The sequence below is a fragment of the Lissotriton vulgaris genome, chromosome 6 (assembly GCF_964263255.1).
Source record: "Lissotriton vulgaris chromosome 6, aLisVul1.2, whole genome shotgun sequence".
NCBI lineage: Eukaryota > Metazoa > Chordata > Amphibia > Caudata > Salamandridae > Lissotriton > Lissotriton vulgaris.
The window spans coordinates 1665924412-1665948159 of NC_141694.1; positions in this window are offsets into that span (position 1 = coordinate 1665924412).

The window sequence follows — 23748 nt, forward strand, 5'->3', positions numbered from 1 at the left end:
GTAAATGTATAATTATATAAGTTATATTTTAGGTGTGGGTTGTTGTGTTTGTAGGGGTACAGGGTAGGAATGTAATTAAGTAATGATTCATTAATTATTATTTATTATTAATGTATTATTAAGTATTTAATTAGTTGTTATTTATGTTAATTGTGTGATAATTATATTTGTTAAGTTATATTTTAGGTGCAGGTTTTTGGGTTTGTAGGGGTAAAGGGTTAATTGGGTATAATTGGGTAATAGTTGTTTCATAATTAATTTTATAGGTATTCATTATTTAAATAATTGTTAATTATGTATTGTGCGTAATTATATTGTTTGAGTGATATTTTAGGTGCGGTTTTTGGGTTTGTAGGGGTATAGGGTGAAAAGTTAATTAAGTAATAATTCATTAAACATTAATTATTTAATTGATTTTTGAATATGTTCATTTATGTTAAATTTATAAAATATGTTACTTTTGCTATACTTATTTATTTTAGTTACATTTTAAGTGTGGGAGGCTAATTAAAAAATATATTAATACAAAAATCTAAATTATTTATTAATAGTTTTTAATATTTATATAAACTGTATAATTGTTTTGCAATTTTTTATTTATAATTTTTATATTAAGTCTTTTACAATTCTGGTTAGGCAATAGTGTTATTAGAATATGCTATGGGTTTGAAGGGAATTACTTTTCCTACTGCTGCACAGACTGGAGTGGAAATAGTCAATTTTGCCTCTTTGAAGTCCAACGCTTTCCCTACAGTTGCACAGACTGAAGTGGGAATAGAAAGTTTAACCCCTCCGCTTTCCAACACTTTCCCTACTGTTGCACAGACTGGAATGGGAATAGTAAACGTAACCCCTCCGAAGTACAACGCTTTCCCTACTGTTGCACAGACTCGATTTGGAATTGTGAATTGTACCTCTACAAAGTCTAATGCTTTCCCGGTGTTTGCACAATCTGGAGTGGGAAAAGTAAATGTTACTCCTCTTAAGTCCAATGGTTTCCCTACTGTTGCACAGACTGGAGTGGGAATAATACATTTAACTCCTCCGAAGTTCAACACTTTCCCTACTGTTGCAGAGATTGGAGTTGGAATAGTAAATTTTACATCTCCGAAGTCCAATGCTTCCATACTGTTGCACAGACAGGAGTGGGAACAGTGTATCTTTTATTTTCTGATTTAAAAACGTATTTTTAAAATTGTTGAAATAGATAAATTAGTATTATTTGTTTGTGTGTTTAGTTTTATATTATATTTGCCTATATATAGATTTTTTCTTAAATTTTTTAATATTTTTAGCATTTGTTTTTAATTTGATAGTTTTTTACATTTAATTAATTGTTAATTCAGATCAATGTTTTGTACTTGTGTTTTAGATTTGGTCTGTTTTATTTAAACATATAAATATATATATATACATATTTATATATTCATGTTTTTTATAAGAGTGAATTGAAAAACTGATTTACGAAAAACGTATTAAACATATATATGTATGTGTGTGTTTTTATTAGTATATATTTATAAATATTTTAAATATTTAATATTATTTATTTTATATTATATTAATGTTACATGTTAAAATATTTTCGATGTATTATTTTATACCACATTTATTAATGGAAATGAAACTTTTTGTCCTATTTGTATTATTAACAACTATATTTTTGTTCCGATACGTTTGTACTTACCATTATAAGTATAGGTAGATGATATTTTTGCCATCAATATTTTTGACTCGATATTTGTGTGTCTATATATTTGTTCTGCTTTTATGTTAGACATCCCTGCTAGATCCTCATACTGGGAAATGCTTGCCAGAGAAATACCCAAAACTGCTGTTTTATTTTACTATCCAATTCTCAGTGTGGAATAGAACTAACAATCCATAAAATAGAAACTCTTCTAGGATTTTAGAATTAGCTGTCAATTCCATTGCCTTAGCATTAGGACTAATGTCTGATCAATATGAAGCCCGAAGAACTGTCCTTTTGCAAACATAATATTGCTCTTGATTTTCTTCTTGCTGCCATGGGCAGAGTTTGAACCATTTCAGGATCTGAATGCTGCTCATTCATACAAAATATGTCATTGAGTATGTATGCCCAGATTGGCCACATCTGTAATAGTGTCAAGTAGTCACACAAAATGAATTATTGTTTTAGTCTTGACGGATGAAGTATATGTCTTTGTAAAAGGGCACTTTTGGAGGACTGGGAATGAAGGTATTTTTTGATTACAGTTAATCTAGGTTTGCATGTGCTTCTTTAACTGTTTACCTGGAAATAAAGAGTGTTTTCTTCTTTCACTCACAAGCTCTCAGAACTTAACAATAATGTAGGCAAAAAAATATGATCATGACTTACTTAAATGTTTTAATAATGACTTGTCAGAGTTATGACAATCAATTTGCTTTGAACTTTGCGCAATAAATAGTGCAAAATGGAGGGATCGCGGAATAACAAATATTGCCTAAGCATAATTATAATAACAGCAGCTGTCTTTTCACTCAATGCTACCAAGTTTTGCTTGTCTCTAACTTGTGAAACCTCACTCTCATATCTGATGAGTAATTTTTAGATAAAGTGCTCAGCGCTGCAAGTTTATAATATTGTGTCAGGTTGAATGTGACTGGGTACTATCCCACGATTTCAGTTTCTGCACCTGCTTATCTCCTTTGTTTCAGTTTTGTCACGTGATCTCCATTAGAGCACTGTTTATGAATACATACATTTGAGTTCTGTTTTTGTGTGTTTTAGCTTCATGATGACAGGTGGCCAGGGGATCCCATTTTCACTCAGCTCTTTGATTCACATACATTTTCTGTTTGATAATAAACAGTTTTAGGCACCATATTGGCATGAATGCTGATTTCTTTAACTGTGAGAGGATGAGTAGGGAGGATTACCAGTAAGCAATCCTTTGCCCTCAGCTTGCCCTATAGTGGGTCTAGGGTGAGTGCTCTGTGTTGGCAGGTCTGCCAGTATGTCGCAGGTGATGGGCAAATGAGGGTCTCAAACCTGTAGCAAGGGGCCTAGATATTTTGCTCTACACCACCCATCCTTTCTCATGTTGGTCTTGATCCTCCATTTGTGATTGGGGATACCATCAAGCAATGCATGCAGAAACTCATAAGGGGAAAGCAGTTCCAGAAAACAACTTTTTCTATCAATACGAGGAGAAAAAGCAGGGTTGGACAGGTCTTTTTAGCACCAGGCATTTTCACAGTGGGATGGAGGCCATGGAGGCCGGTTTGAAAGCCCAGGGATGCTTTTTCTCCAGCTCCTCAACGTTGATCGCAGCAGGCAAGAGGAGGCTTCAGAAGAAAGAGAAAGAGTGGGAGGGAGAGGGAAAATAGGGACAAAGTATCAGAGTGGGAGGAGAGAAGGAGGGAGAGAATGGATGGATCTAAAATAGGGATACTCAAAGTACGGCCGCATGAGGCCCTCCTGAAATTTTATTGCACCCCCCCTGGTGAACAGCAGCAGTAGACTGCTGTTCGCTTGACAGATCAGGTAAATTCAGAAAGCTGTGAAACTGCACTGAGAGGCATTTATTAGCAGTGATAGTTTTCAAACATGATTTTGGAAGCATTCATTTCGCTCCTATTTTGAAAACAATGTCAATAGTGAACCAAGAGGGAAGTCATTTGTCAGGTGCACCTTCTATGCAGCCTTGGCGGCTATATAATTGGAACAACGTTATAGTTTATTAAATCAAATACAAAAGAAGGTTCTGTACAACCCACATCCTGAACTCATATATTTTAAGGGCTCTCATGTGTGGTAATGAAGAAATAGGAGGCTAAGTGGAGAAGTGTGGCTCACTGGTTAGAAGCGGCAGACCCTGAAGCAGAGGTCAGGCCCGGGACCAGGGTTCAATTCCCGACGCGGAGGGTCTTGGGCTCAATGTCTGTGGAGTTGATAATTCACACCTTGGTGCCTAATCAGGGTCCCACTCTGCAACTCTGGGCAATAGCTTGCTTAATCTCCACAACGGCCCCAACAGCGCTGGGATGCCTGGCTTCACCTTGGGGGTGCCCAGGAGGGGGCATCTCTCAGGGAAAGCCAGGAAGGGTTACACAGCGGTATGCGTACAAGCGCCTTGAGACCCCCCTGGGGGTGATACGTGTGCTATACAAAAACAAAATTATAATTAAGTGAATTTAACCGATTGCTCACGACCACACAATTTCGTGAATTGGGGAAGCCAGGACTGATACCAGGTTTTCTGTTTTCACATTTTGCAATTCATCCACCAGATGAGCATCTCTTTTCCTCTCTCGTTTTACATTAGAAGTTAATGGTTTGACTTTAATTCTTGGTGCATGAGAATAGACCGTGGGTGCCAGACAGAAGTCGGGTGAAGGTTCAGTGTGTTGCCCACACCATGCATCCGCTTTGCATCCCCCTACACCCACCTTTCATCAACCCGTTCCTCGCATTGCCGACATCAGTGCGTCCCTCGGGCATGCCATAAACAATACATTGCGGCCCCAGGAGAAATGTTTGTGAGAACCCATGATCTAAAGAGAGAAATTATGTGAAAAGAGCAAGGGAGGGGGTCTGATTTGATCTCGGTTCCTCGGTCAGGTCCCTGAGCAAAGGAGCATGCAAACTCTGTCATGGACCTCCCATGCCAAAATCACAGCTGTGACACCAGCACAGGCGTTTAAACATGGCACTATGCTCCCCCCTCCTCCCCCGCCTCTTATTGTTACAAATTGGCAATGTATGTAAACATTTTAACGTACCCTCTAATTCTGTTCTAGTACAGAATAATAATATGGCGTTAGAGATTTTCCAGGCACAGACGTACGTCATAGAAAGTGCTTTGATTGACATGGTGACCTTTCAAGGAGTTACTAAGACCCGAGAGAACAGAAAGTGTGGAAAGGGGCGACCACTCGGTCCCCCCGAACGTATGGTGGAGTGCCTCGATCCCCCCGGGAAGCCATTTTTGGGCGGGAGGCGTGTCTCGGCTGGTATGCCCGAAGCGGCGTAGCCGGGGCGCGCTTTTTTCCCGCCCTGGAGTGGGCTGGCCTAGACACCGACGTAGCCAGCCCCGCCCTAGGGGCGGGCAGGGGCGGGTTCTCGCCCGCCCTGAAGACGGATAAAAAGAGACGCAAGACCAGAAGACGTCCTCTTGTTCTTGTGCTCCGAAGCTGCACCTCCTCGCTACACGTGAGCTCGGGACAGAACGAAGAGCCAATTTTGAGCGTTTTGATCCTTTTCTTTGTCTTCTAGATACTTCCTCGGGGAGATGCCCAAGAAAGGCGCGAAGAGAATGACGACCGACCAGATGGTGCGGGCCCTTTGCAAAGAAGTGTCCGACATAAAGAAACGGTTGGCAGAACGGGACGGGGAGGAAGGTACGGGCCCTGCGCCGGCTGGAGGGAGACCTAAGAGGTCGAGAAGGGTTCCAGCCGGTGGAGACGTCCCAGTTCCCTCTGCCCCGCTCGAGGCGCCGACCCCAGTACCGATCGAGGGGAATCCAATCCCTGTTGTCGTCACCCCGACACCCAAGGGAGACATGCCCCCCGAGCTGGCAGCACAGCTAGCAGCATGGTTGGGGGATAGTAGTGATGGCGCCGCGGCTGCCGAGGCACAGGCGCTGATAAAAGGACTTCGTGAGAAAAGGGAGGCGGCTAAAGACAAGCCGCAAGCGGCAGAAGTCGCGTCCGGTTCAGGTAAGCGGCCATTGCCGATTGCAAGGGACGAGTCAGCACCCTCTCGTAGAGAGAGACTGGGACAACATGTGCCTTTGGCTATAAAGGAAAAGATCTGGTCTGGGGAGTATGTGAATATTTTTTCCTTGCTTGTTGACCATTATGATATGGAGCATGTTAAAAGTCAGAAGGACTTAATGCATCCGAGTGTTTGGCGCGCAAAAATGGCCGCCTTTAAGGTGAATGAGACTATTGGCAACTGGGGCAATGCGTGGGGTATTTTCACATCGATTTTGGGGAGTCGTAGGCCCGAGTTGCTTCCTGAGTTTCCCGTTTATCAATCACGAATTATGGGGTACTCGACATCGTATCAAGGTAACCATTGGTTTTGTTATGACAACCTGTTCAGGAAAGAGAAGGAACATAACAAGAGTTTGACTTGGGATTGTTACGATTCTATAACATGGGATAAAATGAAAGAATCGGGAATGTTAAGAATGCCATTGGTTGGGGGCAATGTTATTGATTACTCCCGCCAAAATGTGGGGACGCCCTTTCGTCCAAGTACGAGCACCGACGACCAGTCGAGGCCCGCAGGCAATACAGGGAGAAAGGGTTTCTGTTTTAATTTTAACAAAGGGAAATGTACCAGGCCTCCGGGATTGTGTAAATTCAAGCACGAATGTAGTACGTGTGGGTCGTCCCATCCTGAGTCATCGTGCAGAGCCAGAACGGGTGAGAATGGGGGAAAGGGGGGCGCCAAACAGGTCTAAGCTTGGCCGAGGGGCGCCGTTACCAACCCCGATTGATACCTTGGCAATGATTCCTTGGCTCAGCGAATACCCGGATCGTACTTCTGCCGGGGTGCTGCGGAACGGTTTTTCACATGGTTTCCGCATCCCGGTGGGGGACTTTCAGGGGGTAGGGATGTGCAAAAATCAACTTTCCGTGTTACAACATACATCTGTGGTGCATGAGAAAATTCAGAAAGAGGTTAGCCGGGGACGGGTTGCCGGCCCGTTTAGTGTACCCCCGGTACCGAATTTTGTGTGTTCTCCGTTAGGGGTGGTCCCCAAGAGGGACCCAGGTGAGTTCCGTTTGATCCATAATCTGTCTGCTCCACATGGTCTTTCGGTGAACAACGCAATTGATCCGGAAGTTTGCTCGGTGCGATACGCATCGTTAAATAATTAGCAGAATTCAAACTAGACCCGCTGTACGCGAGCCGAAGCACGGCGTACTTGTTCCGCATTCATACCCTCCGTCCTCCCAGCCCCTGGCTTGGAATAATATCTCTCCTCAGCACGTCATCTTGCTGCTTAATGATTGTATCCAAATATCAAGGGTGACGGAGGGAGCGAGGGCGGCGCGTGCAGAGTGCTCGGAGTGCCCGTCTCCCCGGGAGTCATCTTGGCTGATGAAAGCGCCGCAAGCTCGCCTGACAGCTTATTACCCGGAAGCTCACGGAGGCCCTTGGAAGCAACTGCCCGGGGGCTCCGGATTCGAGCTCCCCCGTCAACACTCCGTCTGCATAAGTCATGGCTTTATTCAGCGTTTTTCACAAAATATGTCCCTTAGTTCAAATATTAAAAAAATTAACAAACTTGCAGTACTTTATTCCTACTTCGCAGTCATATTTCAAATATTACAACATAGCCCGGAATCATTCAGTCAATCTATTGCATGGAATCACTGTCATAAAAAATCATTACATCTAGTTGGAAGATGGGCAAGCCTCAGGATCAGAGCTTCCCTACTGCAGACAAATTGATATTCATTTTCAATGTAATTATCAATATTTCAGTGTTTTGAATAAAAATGATGATAATCATACTGGGATCGATTCACAGGAAATGTGTCCAATGTATCAAGGGCGGCCTTAGGCATGTGCAAGCTGTGCACCTGCACAGGGCCACCAAACCCCAGGGGCCTCCACGCCAATATAGTAGGAATGGAACTACTGTAATTGTACATCCAATAGGATAAATGCTTGGAATAAGGTAGTTAAAGAGTATCCAATCTTTTATCTATAATACAAATCATTAGACCAATGTGGTCTGCATTCGGTAAAGTGTAAAAAGAGAGGAATGGACAAATCCACCCTTCATCCAGCACGTTTGCGCTCCATCCCGGACTGTGAGGATTGCTGCGTTTCCCGTAGATCTGCACCGATTCAAGTCGATGGAACAGACTTGGAAAAGGGATCATGATAGATAGTAAGGTAAACAAATCTGGGAGAGTAGTTGCCCTGAAATTACTCCTACTCAACCAAGCTTCACCTGTCATGGAATCACCCATGTCAGCGGAGATAGCATGATTCATGCTGCATATACCCATTTGTTTGCCCCATCCTTCCCTTCCATTACCCAACAATGTTGCTACATGACAAATTCATAATATTTGGACGGGTACCAAAACCACGCCTGCCACCAGTTCACCTCCACGGGACCCCTTTGTCCACATTCCGGTTAACTTTATCTATACCATTGTATGACCTGGTCTTAATCTGTATGTTTTCCAACTGGATTGTCCCCATACTGACACAATTATAATTGTGAAATGGCCGATTAAGGAACTCATTCCAAGGTTAGGAGCCCACCTTCAGATAGGTAGTGACAAAGGCAATCATTCTGTGTCTACCGTAGTACATGAGCTGTAGAAGCCTTTAGGAAGCAAACAACACTTTATCTATAATAAAAATCATTAGACCAATGTGGTCTGCATTCGGTAAAGTGTAAAAAGAGAGGAATGGACAAATTCACCCTTCATCCAGCACGTTTGCGCTCCATCCGGGACTGTGAGGATTGCTGCGTTTCCCGTAGATCCGCACCGATTCAAGTCGATGGAACAGACTTGTAAAAGGGATCATGATAGATAGTAAGGTAAACAAATCTGGGAGAGTAGTTGCCCTGAAATTCCACCTACCCAACCAAGCTTCACCTGTCATGGAATCACCCATGTCAGCAGAGATAGCATGATTCATGCTGCATGTACCCATTTGTTTGCCCCATCCTTCTCTTCCATTACCCAGCAATGTTGCTACATGACAAATTCATAATATTTGGACGGGTACCAAAACCACGCCTGCCACCAGTTCACCTCCACGGAACCCCGTTGTCCACATTCCGGTTAACTTTATCTATACCATTGTATGACCTGGTCTTAATCTGTATGTTTTCCAACTGGATTGTCCCCATACTGACACAATTATAATTGTGAAATGGCCGATTAAGGAACTCATTCCAAGGTTAGGAGCCCACCTTCAGATAGGTAGTGACAATGGCAATCATTCTGTGTCTACCGTAGTATAGGAGCTGTGGAAGCCTTTAGGAAGCAAACAACACGTTCGCTGTGCCTATTACCCTGAAACATCGGAGAAGCTGGAAGGTTTCAACTCCCCTTTGAAAAACAAAATAGCTAAAGTTTGTGCAGAGATATATCGAGTGGTCAGATGCACTTCCCACGCCACCCTGCTCAATCAGACTCATCCAAAACCAAAAACTAAGCATATTGTAAAGGAAATAATAACAGAATAGCCCAAGCTGCTTATGTCAACAGCTCCACTGTCATCAACGCCCCTTGCACTTCACCTTAATGGTTATATTACTTTCAGTATTGTAAACAATGTAGTCGCTGTCTCTACAGCTTCCATTTTCAGGTCTGAATGCCTTACCTGTCTGTCTGACTGTTGCATGTTATAATCTGCAACCAGGTGATTGGGTCCACATGTGAATTCCCCTGTTTTCCACGGAGCAGTTGTAAAGTGCTATGAAACACCTGCTTTGCTGCATGTCAATCACTGCAACAGAACTACCGACCCTAAGGCTTCAGTCTGGCAGTTGCCGCTGATCCTATAAGTCAAGCCGCTCCTACACTTCCCATTACTGCACCAATGATCAGTTCAGGAAGGAGCTTCTGCTGCCACCTTCCCTCAATGTTTCCCTCGCCAGGATACTGCCCCTCCACTTCCTGACAGACACAACCTCATCCTGGGTAGTTGGAAGTCTTACAGCTACTTGATTCCTCAATGGGTCTGGACAGTCTTCTTTGCTGACAGCCCTGTTGCTTGGCTCATTGTGTGACTGTGCTTACAGGGACTAGATAGTCCTTTCTATCAAAAGTATTGATCCTTGTACAGTGAGAAAATATTTTTACACTTTTAAGATCAGTACCAATATATCAGCAATCTTTCCTCTCGCTGGATTTGTGCTCACTGATGCTCGAGGAGACATGCAAGAGGTCCCCATTCCTTTTTATGAGGAGGAACAACGTTTTGATTGTATCTTTATCGGTTCTATCCTGAGGAATGATAAAAATACTCCTATCCATATTACCATTAAAGCCAATGATTTTAATTTTCCTAACCAGGACTTCACACCCCTTGCTTGTCACCTGTTGATACTGCCTGTGGGATGGCTTGTGAGACTTGGAATGACAATATCTACATGGGCAACAGTGATTGCAACCTGTTTCTCACAACCCAATTTAATTCGCAACATAATTTCTATCATTATGAACTTTCCAAGAAGTCCTTTATTCCTGCAGCCACCCTGAAGAGCAACTTGGTACTTACTTTTTTGTGGAAACTGAAACTACGTCTGGCTATGCTATCCTTGTCCTGCTTGAATCATCCCTACAATACGACATGCTCCTGTTGAGTTTTGGACATAATATTGAATTAGAAATATTAAGATGCAGATATATCGAGTTTATATATCGTGACACAGAATGTTATGAGGCAGAAATGTTATTGACAAGAATATCGGTTATTTAGGTATTATCGTTTTCAAGAATATCTGTGTATCTAACATCGTTTTAAATAAAATTGTTCTAAAAAATATGCTATTTTCATTATCTTTATGTGTTTTAGTTTGTATATTAATTTTATATGTTAAATATTGTTTGTATAATTGTTGACAATATCTTTAACTAAAGTTTACAATTCAAAATGATTTATAATGTTTCACTTAATTGTTAACAGCAAGAAAATTAAATATAATTCATTAAAGAATATTTTTAATGAATTATAGCAAAGGAGCATGCGAGCTCTGTCATGGACCTCCCATGCCAACATCACAGCTGTGACACCAGCACAGGCGTTTAAACGTGGCACTATGCACCCCCCCCCCTCCTACTGTTACAAATTGGCAATGTATGTAAACATTTAACGTACCCTCTAATTCTGTTCTAGTACAGATTAATAATATGGCGTTAGAGATTTTCCAGCCACTGAAGTACGTCATAGAAAGTGCTTTGATTGACATGGTGACCTTTCAAGGAGTTACTAAGACCCGAGAGAACAGAAAGTGTGCACGCCCACACAAATATAGAAATTTACGCCTCAAAGGGACGGCATACATTATGTTTTACCCACGTGAATTATAGCTCCCATGTATTGCTCCTCCAGAAAAACAATCTCTCCCTTTCCCTGCGGCATTATTTCACCGAAAGGCACGTTAAGAAGCTCCTGTGGAGTTTATTAAAACATACATTACTCACGCCCCAGTTGGACAGTTGTAGGTAGTGTGGTAGCGCGCATGTACACACACGGTTTACAGTTAATTCCCAGGTCTTTATCTAATAATTAGCAGAATTCAAACTAGGCCCGCTGTACGGGAGCCGAAGCACGGCTTACTTGTTCCCCATGCATACCCTCCGTCCTCCCAGCCCTTGGCTTTGAATAAAACCTCTCCTCAGCACGTCATCTTGCTGCTTAATGATTGTATCCAAATATCAAGGGTGACGGAGGGAGCGAGGACGGCGCGTGCAGAGTACGTGCGCGGAGTGCCAGTCTCCCCGGGTGTCTTCTTGGCTGATGAAAGCGCCACGAGCTCGCCTGACAGCTTATTACCCGGAAGCTCGCGGACGCGGAGGCCCTTGGAAGCAACTGCCCGGGGGCTCCAGATTCGAGCTCCCCGTCAACACTCCGTCTGCATAAGTTATGGCTTTCTTCAGCGTTGTGCAAAAAATATGTCCCGCAGTTCAAATATTTAAAAAGTGAACAAACTTGCAGTACTTTATTCCTACTTCGCAGTCATATTTCAAATATTACAACATAGCCCGGAATCATTCAGTCAATCTATTGCATAGAATCACTGTCATAAAAAATCTTTACATCTAGGTGGAAGATGGGCAAGCCACAGGATCAGAGTTTCCCTACAGCAGACACATTGATATTCATTTTCAACGTAATTATCAATATTTCAGTGTTTTGAATAAGAATGATGATAATCATACTGGGATCGATTCACTGGAAATGTGTCCAATGTATTGTAGATTTGCGAATAAGGTGAGCGTTGATTTATATATTTTCACGGATATCCGTGACTGCAAAGGATATGGAATTGAGTAGGAGAGAGTAGTGGCATAACAGGCAGAGCTGCCCAGTTTCGAACTGGGATACTGGATTCCAGTCTCGGCGTCGGCTCAACCGCCTGTGATTATGAGCAAATCACTTAGGGGGATATTCACAAGGAAGTGGCGGAGAGAGGCGTTAAGGCTTAACGCCTCTCTCCGCCACTTCGGAAACGCAAGGCTGCACCATATTCACAAGGATATGGTGCAGCTTTTCGTTTCCCCCTGCGATGGCGCTAAGTTTCACAACATAGCACCAACGCAGGCACCCTTGCACCAGAGTGCAAGTGTGTCTGCAAGCAGGAAGGTTTGTTCATGTACAGGAATGTGTCCCTTCCTGCACATAAACAAACCTAAAATGCCGTTTTGTAACTTACATATTGTAGAAAGGACGAATGACGCCAGCGTTAGTTAACCAAATGTCTTTATTAACAAGACACAACTCCAACGACCTCAGCCACAGCCTGATCATGGACAGCTTCTTCACGCACTGTCCCCGGCGCTCGCCTTGGAATGCTGATCGCGGTGACATTCTAAGTGATGTCACCGCGAGCAGCTCCATCACATGCTGGGCGCCGGGGGGGGGGCTTAGAAGAGGGAGATACCACACATCCCCCTTCCCTGCGGAAGGAAAATATTAAACACAACATGAACAATGAAATGTACAGGGTGACCACTACAAGCTCTAGAAGGGTTGGTGTGGCAGCATGGACCCGGACCTGGTCGGGTGGCGACTCAAAGTAGGCAGACACACATAGGCTATATCATAACATATTGATCAAAGCGCCTGGGGGGTCTGGTCACTCTCCTGTTGGGCCTATTGCCTGGGTGAGGGCCTGCCGTCAGCCTCTTGGTGGTGGAACTGAGGTCCTGCATAGAGCCACCCTCGCCAACCCTCTCAGTGTCTTTCTCTGGTGAGTGGTACCTTACCACTCTCCCTAGGTTCCATATTTTTCCCTCCTGAGTCTTGACTGCATTCTTGAACAGTTTGGTGATTTTAGTGAGACTGCTGTACCCTGACCAGCTCGCTCTCCCTGTGGGAGACTTGATTTTGATACTATCACCTACTTTGAACTCGACCTCCCGGGCGGCTTTTCGCCGGTCGTATCCCTCCTTCCTCCTTTTCATGGCCTCTTGTCTCTTCACGCTCTCCGCTTCCTAGTTCCGGTCTGACCACCCCTTTTGCCACTCCATCCACCCCGGGGTCAGCTTGGTGTTGGGTATCCTGGCGCAGAGTAGCTCGAACGGGGTGACGCCCGTGGTCTGATGCGGCGTGAATCTGTATGCTTCTAGTCGCTTCCACACCTCCTCTTTCCAGCTTATTCCACTGGCCTTGGCCAACTGGATGCTCTCTTTGAGGGTCTTATTAAATCGCTCGACCATGCCATTGGTTTCGGGGTGGTACAAAGCGCAATGTTTGTGTCTGATGCCTCTTTCTTCAAGGAAGTCCTCCATCTCCTTCGAACACAGTTGTACCCCATTATCAGTGAGGATGCTGCTGGGCAGCCCTTCCCGGATGAATACCTCCTCTAGGCATCCGATGACGGTTTTGGTCGTGACCTCATTGACGATCTTCATCTCCGGCCACCGGGAGTACAAATCCACGAGCACCAATATGTAAGGCGTCCGCAGTTCCCCAGACATAGGGCCCACGATGTCCAAAGCCAACTCCTCCCACGGTCCCGACGGGGGCGGCCTACACACCATGGGGGGTGTCTGTTGTCTCAGGACCTTGTCACTGCTGCTGCATGGGATGCACTCTCTGATTCTCCTTTCGGTGACCAGGTCCATGTTCGGCCACCAATAGCTCTCCCTGAGTCTTTGCTTGGTTTTGGTAATGCCCAGGTGCCCCTCGTGGGCTATCTCGACCAAGTTGTCTCTCACTGTGGCAGGTGGTACAAGCCTTGTCCCTCTGAACAGGCATCCGTCTACTATGGACAATTCATCCTTGATGGCCAGGAACGGCCGCAGGTTTTCATCACGTTTGTCTCCATGCCTCCATCCGTCTTTTATTCTTGTGCAGATCTCCTCTAGTGTCTTGTCCTCTCTCAACGCCTTCTTCCATGTTTCTTCTCCCACCGCCTTTTGGATGGTGCAGACATCCTCCAACTGAAGGCCCTCCTCTTCTTCATCCTCCTTCTCTTGCCTCTCACTCGCTTCTTCATCACTGACTAGTCTGGATAGGCAGTCAGCTGCGAGGTTCTGCGTTCCTGGGACATACTCGACATTGAAGGTGTATTCCTGCAGACTGACCACCCACCGCCTTATCCCGCTGGAGATGGCGTCCAGACCCTTCTTGCTGAATACTTCCACCAACGGCTTGTGGTCAGTTCGGAGGGTGAACTGGGTCCCCCACAGGAAGTCTCTGAACTTCCCTACTGCCCAAGACACTGCCAACGCCTCTTTTTCGATTACCGAATAGTTGTTCTCGGACTTCTGGAGTGACCTCGAGGCAAAGGCTATGGTCTCTTCTCCTTCTTCGCCTACTTGGGTGAGTACAGCTCCCAACCCTTTGGCACTTGCATCGGTGGTGACTACCGTTGCCCGGTTGGGTACGTATGACTTCAAGCTGGGGGCCTCCGCAAGTGCCCTCCTCACATCCTCAAACTCTCTCTGGCACTCCTGACTCCATTTGAACTCATTCTCCTTCTTCAACAGCAGCCTGATGGCGTATGTCCTTCCCGCCAGGTTTCTTATGAACTTCCCGTAGAACTCCAACATCCCCATGAACGACTTGATCTCGTCCTTGCCCTTGGGGGGTGCCAGATTCACGATCGTGTTTTGTAGTTCAGCCTTGGGACGTATACCTTCTGTCGTCACCTTGTGCCCCAGAAAGTCCAATTCTGCACAGCCAAACACACACTTGTCCTTTTTGACGGTAAGGCCTTGTGACTGAAACCTCCCAAGCACGCATCTTAGTCTTTCATCGTGCTCCTCTTGGTTCTTGGCGAACACAAGCACATCATCCTGATAGCACATGACGCCTGGGATGTCTTTCAAGATGTTGCCCTTTATCCTCTGAAACATGGCGGCAGCCGAGACTAGCCCGAAAGGCATCCTTCTAAACTTGTATGCGCCCATAGGTGTCACGAATGCTGTGAGCTCCTGAGACTCCTCGTGCAGTCTTATTTGGAAATAGGCTGATGTGAGTTCAAGAGTGGAATATACCTTGGCCCCCTCTAGCATGCTCATCATTTGGGTGATGTTAGGTAAGGGGTACCGGTCGACCACGACCTCCTTGTTCAATGCCCTCAGGTCGATGCAGAGCCGGACTGACCCATCCTTTTTCTTCGCTGCCACGATGGGTGCCAACCATTCTGTCGCTTTGCATAGTTTCTCCAGTTCGGACCTCACCTCCTCCTGGATGGCAATTGGGAGTTTCCTAACTTTAGCCACTACTGGCCTGGCGTTCTCCCTCAATCCTATTTTGTGGCAATAGTTTTTCAGGCACCCTAATTCTTCTCTGAACACTTCCTTGAACTCTGCTACAACGTCCGCCTTGTGTTCTTGTATCTCTTGTATCAAGATCTTGGGATCACTGTTTGGATTTAAGTAGACCCCTAGCTCTTTCTGTGCCTGCCAGCCCAAGATGTTGTCTCCCACAGTGGACACATACACCTTGGAGACTGTTGCTCGGTTGCGGTATCCAATTCTCCCTAGAAAATACCCTTTCATGGAGATAGGGCGACCAGCATACCCCCCAGGCCTCAGGTCCATTCTCCTCAACATTATCTTGCCCTTAGACACTCGTGAGAACTCTTCTGCGTTAATAATGGTAATTCTAGAACAGGAGTCGAACAGAGCTTCCACGTCAACATCTCCTACTCTAATGGTGTCCTTAGGGCTACTGACCTGTCCTCCCTCCACCTGCACCACTATTTCACCGCACGTAGAGTCGTTGGGACTGTAGACTTGCAACTCTTGCACTTGCACCACTATCTCATCGCACACTACATTAGTCCTGTCTCTACCCTGTCTACTGACACCTTGCCCGCTCTTGCAGTACTGCTTGAAATGTCCCTTTTTCCCACACTTATTACACGTGAATCTGAGAGCAGGGCACTCTTTGTCGTTAGCAAAGTGCCCTTGCTTGCCACACCTATAGCAGGTACCCTTGAATGATCCTCCTACTCTGCCCTCTTTCTGTTCTCTTCCCGCTACCTTCTGGTCTTTTACCACAGACACTGACTCACTATCCGTCACCACCTCGCTTACATTAGTCTTTTCTTCGCTTTTCTTTTCCCCTGCGTCCAGCTTTATCTCCTTGACGCACTGCAGCATATGCTCTACCTGTTTAGCTATTATGAGGACCTCTCTCAATGGCGGGTCGTCCTTGAGCCATAATTCTTCCCTCACTCGCTCCATTCTACAAGCCAACACAAACTGGTCCCTGATTCTTTCCTCGCTTGCGCCACCGAACTTACACGTGGTCGCTAATTTCCTCAGGTCAGACACAAAGTCTTCTATAGACTCCCCTTCCTTCTGTGCTCTTCTCCCAAAATGGTACCTCTCCATGATCGTGCTGGTCTTGGGGAGGTAGTGTACATCTAGTTTCTTTAGACTTATCTCGAACTCGTTCAGCCCCCTAGCTTCCTGCGTCCCTAAATCTGGGAGGTGATCTAGGACTTCCTCACCTTCTGCCCCTAGATAATAGGCTAGCAACGCAACTTTCCTCTCTAGACCAAGGTTTGGCCCACACACAGTGGCATAATTTAAAAACACTTTCTTCCACTTTTTCCACTGAATAGTGGGATCGCCTGGGGTGGTTAGGAAAAACGGTGGAGGGGTCACACTTTGCATGGTCGGACGCTAAAGGTCTGTACTGGTACCCAAAAGAATGCACGTACCCTCTGAACCACTGTAACTCTAGTAACCCGGTCTGCGATCACGAGCCAAAGGAAGCTTACATCCCTTATTCTTTTCAAATTCACACTCAGCACACCAATATTTATGCAATACTGCCGGCACCTACAGGATGAACCCTATAGTTCCCCTTACTTGTCCCAGGACGTGTAGGGCTAAGCACACAGTCACTAAGAAATTGTGGTAGAAAGGTTTCCACCTACAGACTCTGCTCTCTTTGCTTAGGGGTAGTGTCTGTGTTTCCACTCAGTCTGCTTGTACTGCAGACAGTCCCCTTTCTATGGCTATAGTTCTGAACCAATAGGATGCAATTCCCTTCCTCTGCCGGTGGGGACTTCCTGCTTGGTAGACTTTGACGGGGTTCCTGTCAGGGCGGCGCCAGCGACGCAGAGGGTGCCTCGGATGGTGGAGATAGTCCTGCAGCCCCCTTCTACTCGTGTGGGGTGGTGCCCACAGCCTGCTACGTCCGTTAGCCGACACCACCCTTGAGCCGCAAAATGAGAGGGAAAGGTCGGGGAGATGCAGCGCGGCCAGAAGGAATCCACTGAGGTGCGCGCTGATTCCCGTAGCTGTCTCCTACGTGTGGCGGCCCTCCCGAGTGGAACCCAAGCTCTTGGCACCCGGAGGCTGTGAGGTGATGGTGGCGCGGCGCTCGAGCTGGTAAGTGTCTGCCCAGTCCTGCCTGCCGCCCCTTTGCCTCGCTGCTCACTGGGCCGCTGCCTCAGACCTAGGTTTCCACACAACGCCGCACAAAAGTCGCCTGTGCCCGACTTAGCACACGAGGTAACCTCCTCCCCCGCTTATTTCCATACCTTGACACAAAGATCACTACGTCTCAAGACTTGCTTGACGACAGTTCACTCAGCTCACACGAACTGCGAGGCAATTCTCTTTCATCACAAACAGCACTTCCGCTCCCCGCTGACAGTCGATGGCCTCCTCACACACCGCAGCCTGGCAACACTTACGGTACCGCAGTCGTCCTTTCCCCCTTATTTTTCCGCTTCGGGTTTGCTTTGCTTCTGCCTCTTCTACTGGTGGTTCCTTTACGACGCGTCCTGCCTCTGCCCTTCCGGCGCTTCTCTTCAGCGGAATGCTGCTCAGCAGTCGTGATCGATTTTTACAAAAAATAAAATCTTAGTCAACCATCTGACCAGACAGCACACTGAAAATGCCTTACTAAATTCAGAGGCTAATACATTTTGCGTAATCTGAGTGGTTTCAATTCCTAAATGAATACTATATAAGGTTCTGACATATTGAAATATCTAAGGGTCTTCAATGACTCAGCATAGGATATCTGTTTATGAAATTTCTACCTGGCTCTACCCGTTCATTTGATTAACTTTTATCCTTAGATAATAGTGAAAGTTTTGCATATCTAGCGATAATTCAAGAAAAAGTTCTCTTTAAACATTCCAGGCATCAACTCGGACCTACCTGTATTCTAAGTCATGCAGCGAAACTGCCGTTATATTTACCCTTTTAGGTGAAGGCGGCCTGTTCTGCACCCTACTAATTGGTTCTTGAAATATGCAAGGTAGCAAATATGTACATAAGATTTCTTCATCAAGTGATCTCTGCATTGCCCGCACATACCCATATTTTAAATTATCAATAGTCTTAATTTAGCTAAAAAAGCAAAAAGTATGACCTTGTTCATCTTGCACTGTCTTGCTCTTGCCATATTTTGTCCTCTACCAAGTCATGTCACTGACCATGTCATGAATGATGTAATATGTGACGTCATCAGCAGTGCATTGCGGGGGTGCGAGTTATAATTAGCTGAACTAACTATGATGACGAATTTCAATGGTTTTGTACAAGTGAAATGTCCAACTAACTATAATGTCCCTGAAACCTGTTATTTTTCAGTGAATTTCTAAGGTTTTTTAAATGCTAATTTCTAACTATAACGTGCCTGAAACCTATGTTTTTTCAGTGAATATATAAATATATATATCGAATTACAATCTCCTTTCTCCAGGACAATAATCCAGCAATCCAAGGGGGGGTTATATTCACTCAACTTTATTCATTGAGTCGATGGCATCCACGCGTTCCGGCTGTCACACGCAGCCTTGAACACGATGCAGAGTACCATTAGTTTAGACATTGAATACAATTCTAACAAAACATGAAAACAGACAAAGGGCAATTCCAATGCACATCTCAGCCACTGATTGCATTATAGTGGGCGCCATTTTGGAACGTGTTTTAAACATCACTCAATCTTCTCCTTTACATGCAAGTGCACAATAAAAGGCATTAATTAAATTTCTCAACAGTGTAATTCATCACTATTTTCAACTTTAGAACATAAATAGGTACATTGAAAATTTCATCTATAACAATGTAAGAAAATTAGCGATTATATGTTTCTCGGTCACCCTCATTATACTCAGTACAATACTAAGCAATAATCAGGATGGCTTTGTTAAAGTCCTTACTTTTTCTTATTATATCAATACACCACTTATTTCTAAAGTGATAGTGCTTATATTTTTTTATTTTTTTATTTGTTATTTGTAATCAGTTTATTTTTCCTACTACAATTTATTTTACGTATATTAAAATGCATATACTTTTCACACACAATGTTGTTTTTAAAAAAAGATAAAGTGCTAGTGCTCAATACCATAAAGTGCTGAATAATAAAGTACATGTGTCCCCACTCCCTTCCCATCATTAATTCATAAACAACAGTTTAACAAATTTTTTCCTTTGAATCTGCAGCTTGACTTCATAATTAATAATACAAACATGTAAACAAGTCCTCGTCAATATTAAGTCCATTAGGCTCCTTATATATATTACATTTAAATGAAATACAAATTGATTGATCGTGCTCAAATAAGCATCCTGGGGCACATTTACGAGGAAGTGCTGCTGTGTGGCAATTCAAGCACTTTGGCTGGGCAACGCTGCAGCACTTCCAAAGCACAGGAATGCGACATGTTTACAATAATATGTTGTATTCCTGTGCTCTCCCCTGCGATGGCGCACAAACAGCTGCCATGCGCCGGCGCAGGCATGCTTGCGCCTTCCTAAAATAATATTTCAGGGACTGGACAGATTGGTAAAGATAAATCCAACAACTTATTAAATATTCATAACTAATACAGAAAATAAGTTATAGAACGTTTTCTGTGAGCAAAAATCCAGCCTTCTAGCACCCTCTCCTGATTGGCCAGCCCTTAACAGGCTTAGCCAAATTACTTTTATGAGGTGATAAGTGGCCTGCACAGAACCATCTGATGGGGGAGCTCTGTTGCTGCATAGAACAGGCCAGGCTGGGCAAATCAAACTGGGCTTCAACGATACCAGGACTGTATGGAATACAAGCCAGGCATCCCCTTCTTCATGTACCATCCAGCCAGATGGCAGCCCGATGAGTGGAATTTGAAGGAAGGCTGGAATGGGGGTGTTAAGGGAAATGAGCCACATCATTGGGAGCCCTTACTCCCAATGAGTGAAAATCTCCATCCTGAATTTAAAAGTGCAGTGTTTTCGTGAGACAAGAAAATGACACACATTATAGGAAGCTGTCATGCTTTTGGGAGGCACTCTATACCCCATTGGTTAGGGGTGCCACCCTACTTGTCACCTCAGAACATCGGATAAATATGTGAGACCTGCATAGCAACTCAGATCTTCTGCCTGAAACTATAGGGAGAAAAAGGAATATCCAGCTGGAACTCTGATTTGCAGTCCAAAGGATTGCGTTCTGAAGAACTGCTCCTGCTGCACACTTGGATCTACAGCCCTGAAGACTTTACCTTGCTTCAAAAAGGATTAGGATAGGATTCCCTGAAAGCAACTGTGTTGTATGCTAAGTTAATGATGTTGCAGCACGCAACTGTTAGAGCGTGCATGCCTCGTATATTTATTTTGTATTCCTGCATCCTATAAACGCCGTTCCACGCTCTGCAGGTCTCGTTGCTGAATCAGTCGTTTGTAACCCCATTCAGCAACGGAGCTGCGGGCATGGAGGTTATTGAAGGATGGACTCAATGTATATGCTTCATTTCGATGAATCAAAGATTTCTCTTGACAACTTACCTGTTCTCCTGGATTCCTTCCTCCCTTCCATACAACATCCTTTTGGCAACAGGATTTGTGAATTGGACCAGTTTTTGACAATTTCTCAAAACAGAATCGAGCCACCATTGCTGCCAGAGCCCACCTCACTTGAAGTTTTTGACAATCTACCTGTGATCCCTGCTCCTGGGTGAGATGCTGCTGGTGATGCCTGAAATGTTTTGGTAGAGGCTGAGAAAAGAGTTGAAAAATAATGTACTGCTGAACCCATTGTTGTGTTAGAGCGTTTTAAATTCTACTCCAGGAAAGAATCGCCTGAAGGGAGCATTGAACAATATGCAGCCAGTTTGCGTATTTTAGCAAGTACTTGTTGTTTTGAAAGTGCAAGTGATCAATACTTAAGGGATCAGTTGTCATTCAAAGAAAGTACAGGAACACCTTTTGTGCTGTTCTAATCCTACCCTAGAACAAACCGTAAAAATTGCTCAAGGCATTGAACGTTCTGTTTCCTCTGTTAAAGCCTTAACACAAGCAGTCTTGTACTGAAGTTACCCAGGAGATCGTCAGCCTCGGCCGCCCTGAAGACCCTTCATTGGCTGCCGCTACATAAGAGGATACTGTTTAAAATCTTAGTCATAGCCTTTTGTGCATTCAATTGCACAGGCCGGAAGTACCTCATCAAGCGATACACTCACTATAATCCTTCGAGGACCCTAAGATCTTCAGGCCAAAATTTGATTAAGTTGCCGAAATTCAATTACAAAACTAAAGGAGGCAAGACAGTATATTTCTTAGCTTCTAAAGCTTGGAATACAATACCCAAGAATCTTAGATTCCTAAGCCAGGAAAGCCAGTTTAGGAAGCAACTTAAAACATGGATTTATACCCTTCCAGATGATTATGTAATGGCTGTCATCTAGTTTTCTAATCGTAACTCTTGCATACTGTCTATCTAGCGCCAGGATGCTCCTTTCGGAGCGACAGCTGCGCTATACAAATACACAATACAATACAATACAATCCACTGCATCCCCCATGATTAGCAATGCTAACTGTACAGAGGTGAATGCAGTAAAGAATATTAGGAGTAATAAGGTCAACAAATCCAATGCCTGTTACAGGTGTGGCTCTTTTAACCACTTAGTTAACAAATCAAGTTGTCCTGCCATGGGGAAGAGGTGCAACAAATGTAGGAAATTAGGTCATTTCATGAAGGTATGCAGTAGTTCTACTCCCAATGCGGTGAGAGTTCATTGAGTGTCTGATGTATGTCAGCAAATTACTTATAAGAGGGATGAAAGTGATAACAATGTCATGATTTTAACTATAGAGACGAAAGCTACTAATGCTGTCACTGTTGCGGTTAAACAGGATGCTGCAAATATTGCTAGGAAAAATGGTCCGTTTTGCAAGGTTTCCATTGGTACCATGTGCTTAGAAATCATGGTGGACTCTGGTTCACCTGTAAATATGCTTTCTGAAGAACACTTTAAATTGCTTTGGTGTAATAAGCTACTGGAATCCCCTGACATATATAGCTTAAAATGAGTCTGAGATCCTTACAAAAGGGTATTTTGTGGATGTCCTAGAGTTCTCTGGCAGATCTATTTCCACAAAGATTTTTGTTGTTGCTGTAAATGGGTGTGATATCATGGGCTGGATAGACAAAGGTAGACTTGGCATCGTTCTAAGGCCAAGTACCACTGTGCCGGTTATAATTGTTGAGAACATTTCCTTAGAAATTAATAAAATTCTACAAAAATATTCTCAGGTGTTTTCTGACAAAATTGGTACAGTTATTGATTTCGAACACAAAATTGTATTGAAACCTGGTGCTATTCCTGTCAAACATACATTCAGAGATGTTCCCCTTTCTATCAGGCAAGATCTGAGATTGCATTTAGATCAGTTGTTTGCAGACAATATTATCAAGCCTGTCAATGCTGCTGAGTGAGTCAGTGCTTTGGTTATCGCTAAAAAAATGTGTCTGTGTTACATGCTCTGAACACAAATATTTTAATTGATTGCTGGCCCTTTTCTAAAATTAATTAGCTAATTCCTACCCTGGATGGGCCTACCATCTTCAGCCAAATTGATCTCAGAGCAGTGTACCGTCAAGCAAGGCTTCATCACACCTTTCGGCGCTTCAAAGTATCTATGCATGCTGTTCTTCGGTCTTGCATCAGTGGAAAGCGTATTTCAAAAGCTGATGTTTCCCATGTTCAAGGATGTACAGGGCATTTTGGCTTTCCAAGACGACATCCTTATATTCGCCAAGGACATCAGTGAACACAAGTGTATCTTGGACAAATGTGTTGAAAATATTGTCCAACCATGGAATGACTGTGCCAAAGGATAAGTGCAAGTTCCTGACTGACAATGTGGAATATTTAGGTCACCAGATAAGTGCATAGGGTATTAAGCCAAAGGAGGATTGTGTTAAGGCCTTGAAGGAAATTCCTGCACCTACTAATAAAGATGAGTTAATGTCCTTTTTAAGATTGAGTGATTACTATGCTAGATTTGTCAATGGGTATGCCACTCTGATGTAACCACTAAAGACATGCTAAGGAAAATTTTGATTTTTTCTTGGGGCACTCTGGAACATTCTATCTAATGTTCCTGCTCTTAAGTCTTATGTGAATGGACAAAAATGTATCATAACTGTGGAACAGTGCTGCAGGTCTTGGCACTGTTCTTTGTCAAAAGGTTGGCTCATCTGAAACCACTGTTGCTTTTGCTTCCAGAGTTTTGACCTCAGCAGAGAGAAAGTACCGTAATATTGGGAGAGAAGCTCTCGCTTATGCGTGGGCTATTGCTAAATTC